The sequence below is a fragment of the Dermacentor silvarum genome, chromosome 4, assembly GCF_013339745.2.
Source record: "Dermacentor silvarum isolate Dsil-2018 chromosome 4, BIME_Dsil_1.4, whole genome shotgun sequence".
Lineage (NCBI taxonomy): Eukaryota > Metazoa > Arthropoda > Arachnida > Ixodida > Ixodidae > Dermacentor > Dermacentor silvarum.
Window position 1 is genome coordinate 233,218,485 of NC_051157.2, and position 5,000 is coordinate 233,223,484.

Consider the following 5,000-nt stretch of genomic DNA (forward strand, 5'->3'; position numbering starts at 1 on the left):
ATCTTGAACCGGCGGACCTTCCTGATCTCCTGGCTCGGCCGAGCACTAAACAAAGCGGCGCCCGCCGACAGCTGGTGTAAGAGCCGTCTGTATAAATGTGATGCGCGCGCTCCTGCGTCACAGCCACCGCATCACGTGCGTTAAGACGCCGGAAAGGGTGGCTGTGCCGCTCCGCAGGGTGGTCCGACCAGATGTCGCGGGGGAACTCGATTGCGCGAGGGTTGTAATAGGTCGGCCCGTAACAGGTGGGCTCCCGCAACTGAAGAGTGAAACTCGGCGCACAGGCGATCTAGCTCGAGCTCCAACGGCGGAGCCCGGGCCAGCACCTGCAGCGCCGCGGAGCGCGTCGTGCGGTACGCCCCAGTAAGCGCAATTAACGGCAAGGCGCTGGAATCGATTGCACTTTTGCCTTTATATTGAGTCAGCATACGGTGACCACCAAACCGGAGCTGCATAGGTGACGGCAGGTAGTATGACCTGACGATAAAGCGTCCTCACCGCGGAGCGGGTTGTCGAATAATGAATTTTGAAGAAAGCTAAAATTTTAGGTGAAAGGATTTCCAATTTTTCGCGTAAGTAATCCGCGTGTTCCTTAAAACCCCAAGCGCGAATCAAATATAACCCCCAAAATTTTGATAGTGGTCTTATGCTGTAACCTGCCGTCACCCATGCACACCTTCAGATGGGGCCCCCGCACGGCGGCGCTCCCGTGAGGGAAAGCGAGAAAAAATGATTTTGCCACACTGACAGTCACTTTCGATCGCGAGGACCACTCGGCAACCCGCTGGAGAGCGAGCGCCGCGGTCCTCTCGATCGCAGCGCGGTTCTCGCCCGGCACCACAAGCACTGTGTCGTCAGCGTAGGCCTGAATGCTGACGCCGGGAGGCAGACGGACGTCTAACAGTCCTGAAATGACGATGTTCCACAGCAGGGGACTGATGGGCGACCCCTGCGGACTGCCCAGAGTGGGGTGGGCAGAGACTTCGCCCGTGTGGCAACGATAAGTTACCGTGCGATCTGTCAGAAAGGAACGGAGGAGGTAGAACAAGTTGCGTGGACAACCGTGTCGCTGTAAGAATTCTAGAACCAATGGATGCCAAACTGAATCGAATGCACCTTTAAAATCCAATGAAATGAGAATTGCGGGAATGTTTAATTTTTTGAGATGAAACAAATTTTGGCGGAGTTGGTACAAAGCCTTGACGGCGCTCTTCCCGTGCGTGAAGCCGAATTGGTTTTTGTGGAGAAGGTTGGAAGAATGTAAGAAAAAATAGAGTCTCGAATTAAGTAGGCGTTCTAAAATTTTGCCAAAAAGCGAGTTCATTACGATTGGACGATAGGAAGAGGTATCGTCAGGGGGTCTGTGCGGTTTTGGAATAAAGATGATGCGACCCTTCTTCCACGCAGAGGGAAAATGGCCGAGCATCAATGCGGAATTAAAGACGAATAAGAAGAAAGCGGGGTGTGAAGCGAATAGCGATTTAATGATAGGAAGAGTGATGCCGTCAAGGCCTGGTGCCGAACCAGATTTGCCGAGATTAAGTGCACGTTCTACCTCCTCCGTTGTAAATGGCCTGTCGTCCAGAAACGTGACGGCCGGGGCCGCCGCAACCGCCCTGATGGTAGCGTGCTCCGCATTGTCGGTGGATAAGTCGTCTAGCGACACCTGCGTACGGAGCAGAAGCGATGCCGAGCTAAGCGCGTCCGACGTCAAGCGGCCGTCGGGAGCTCGCAGCGCGGGCAGTACAACCGGCGGCCGTGCTTTTTCAAACGCCGCCTTAAACGGGGCTCCAAAGATTGTTTTCTTTGTGCACTCCGTGCAGTAACGCTTCAAGGCGCTCTCCTGCGCGTCACGAATGTGGGCCCTGTACTGGGACCGCGCCGCGGCAAACAAGTCGCGAAGCTGCGCGCGCATGTCAGGATCGCGAGCACGTTGGTACTTGCGCCGCATCGCCCGAACGCGGCCGCGCTCGCTACCAAGCTCCGGCGTCCACCACGCGTTCGCACGATGCGGACCGCCTTTAGTGTTACGCAGGTGTCGCGCGTGAGCACGAGCATAAATTGAATAGAATTTTTCGAGCACCGCGTCCAACGCGGCACCCGAGCGCAAGTGAGCGCGAGTGACCGCGCCGAACCACGGCTCGCCGGCCAACTGACGCAGCAGGTCGGCCTTCCCCTGAAACGTCAATTTTTTGCGAGGCGGGGGACGCGCGAAAGGAAAGGAAAACTCGACCAGCCGGTGGTCCGAGAGCGTGAGGTCCTCAAGCACGGCCCACTCGTGACCGCGCGATATCATCGCGGAAGATGCCAGGGTGACGTCGATCCAACTCTCTGCATACGCCGTCTCGAAGGTGGGGTCAGAGGTCGGATCGTTTAGGACGTGCAGGTCGCATTGGCACGCCAGCTGCATTACTGCAGCGCCGCGTGCGTCCGTAATTCCGCCACCCCAGTTAGAATGCTTGGCATTCAAATCACCCGCCACGACGACCATCGCACCATCACACCGGCCGATGCAGTCGCTTATAAGGTCGAGGATCGGTTCGATTGCGGCGTGAGGCGGTGCGTACGCCGCAATCAAACGAAATCCAAGGATGGCGCCGTGACGCGAATCGCAACCACGTACGATCCCGTCATCAACGGGAAGCAATCGCAACCCGCGCCGGTGCCAAAGATAACGACGCGGGGATTTTCAGGCGCTAGAAATTTGTAAAAATTGTTTGGAATGCCGGGAACGGTGTTATTGCGAATGTAAGGATCGCAGGCGATCGCAAAAGAGAGCTGACGTTCCCGCACAAGTTCAACCAGACATTCGGTAGCCAATGTGGAATGATCGAGGTTAGTTTGTAAGAAATGTAGATTTAAATTCGAAGTCATGGCGAAAAAGAAAACAGCGGCCGTGACGGTATGGAAGATAGAATGCCAATCGGGATCGAATAAAAGCCGTCTGTGGCACCGACGCGGGGAATGCGAAAGCCGCGCGCGAGACCCACACAGCGCCATCTGCCGGAAATAGCACGCACGGCGGCCGGCGAAAGCGCGGGCCACGCCGATAGGCCGCACCGCTGTCCCCGACCACCGCGCGCGCACCGACAAGAGGAGAGCGCGAGCCGACCCGAGACCGCAACGACCGGACGAAGTGAGACCGCGGCACACCAACACGCGCCGTCGCACAATAGCGCCAAGTCGCGCTACGTCCCGGGAAGCCAACCTGCCACGCCGAGCTCGCAACAACAAAAGAAATGCTCGCGCCGGACCACACACACAGCGACAGAGCGCAGCCGCCCCAAGCATACACGGAGGCCGGCAAAACAGAAAGCAAAAGAAATGGGGCATCGTGAAAAAAAGAAAAAATGAGGGAAATCAAAGTGAAAGAGAGAATGCGAGCCGGCGCGTCTCCCTCGCGCCGACTCGCGTGAGAAAGAGGAGAGAAAAACATGAGCCCGCCGCGTCGCGACACTGCGCGAACGCGGCGGGACGTGAAGTGTTTAGCCGCCATAGTCCGTGCGAGCTCGGAGGCGGGCGACCCTCTGCAGCAAGACGGGACAGGTGTGAAAACCCGCCGGGTGGCCCGACGCCTCGAGGCCCGCGCCCCTACACGGCGCACAGCACACCGCCGCGTCCCCGAAGCGAACTGTGCATTCCTGCGCCAGATGGTGCTCGGCGCACTTCGTGCACACTGAGCGAGCAGGGTCGCTCCGAACAGGACAGAAGCGACGCGTGTGGCCGTACGTCGCGCACTGCGTGCAGAGGGGCACGTGGATGTCCTCCACTACGCGGGCCGACGTCCAGCCGACACAAACTTTTTGACGAGTCATGAGTTTTCTGTAATCTGGAGGGGAGACCTCGAGGATATGGGAGGTGTTGCCACCCCGTTCTTTAAATGTGGTCTTAACCTTGGCCGTCGCGGTGTCCAAATCTAGACCCGGATTACGGCCATTGAGAGCCGAGATCAGATTCGCGGCCGACACCTCGGGGTCCACCCCGACCAGCCTGACATGCGGCCTGCGCTTCTCCGGCACGCGCACCGTCATCGACGATCGCGTGACCGGGCAAGCGTCGATGGCCTGCTTTAGATTAATGATGGTATCGCGATCTTTTGCGACTACTGTGACCCCGAGCCGCGTCGACCGGAGATCTACCTCGCCGATTCCGGCCTCCGAGGGGTCCACGTTCGATTTTAACACGGCGAGAACGTCCCCGGACGGGTCCCGCGACTCACCGATCGGCGTGAGGAAAGCGAGATGTCCGGGAGGCCCCGCGTCGCGTACCGGGCCCGCGGCAACGCCGCCGAAGCCACGAGGCGCCGCCCGGAACCCGGACGGAGCACCAGAGGCCGGACCCGCGACGTCCGCGCCGCGACCGCCAGCGACAACGTCCGCGTAGGACCGAGGCGGTCCGGAGGCGGCGGCGCCCAACGCGACGCGAACACGCAGGTCCGCAGCCTCGCGCCGGGCCTCTTCCAGCTGGTGGCGCAGCTCCTGCAACGCGCCCTCTCGTCCCGCCGCAGCAGCCTGAAATTCTGCACATATCATCATCATTGAGTTGACCTCGGTGATTATCTGTGCACGCACCGGATTGGATGTTTTGGTTTTATCTTCGAATAAAACCTCCTCGATGCGCGACTGGTGGGCCGCCATGTCGGCCCAGAGGGCCCCGAGACGGTCGGGGACCGCCGGGCACCCAATAGCGGCAGCCGGCATCGAGGCATCGAGGGATCCGGATGCGCCCCCAGAAAGGCCCGCGGCGGCATCATCAATCGCCGAGGCGTGAGAAGAACCGGCCGCGGGCGGCCCCCCCGAGGTGGGAGACCCGCCCACAGCAAGGAGAACGCTGTGAGAAGGGCGGCGCTCTGACATACTAAAAGGGTATGTGCCGAGCGGCCATGTTGGCCTCCCGGCCCGTGGGCCGGCGGTCCTAATAGGCGAAAAATAAAGGAAAAACCCGGCTTTTAGCCCAACCCGCGCGTCGAATGAGGTCCCTGGATGTTCAAAAGCAACCCC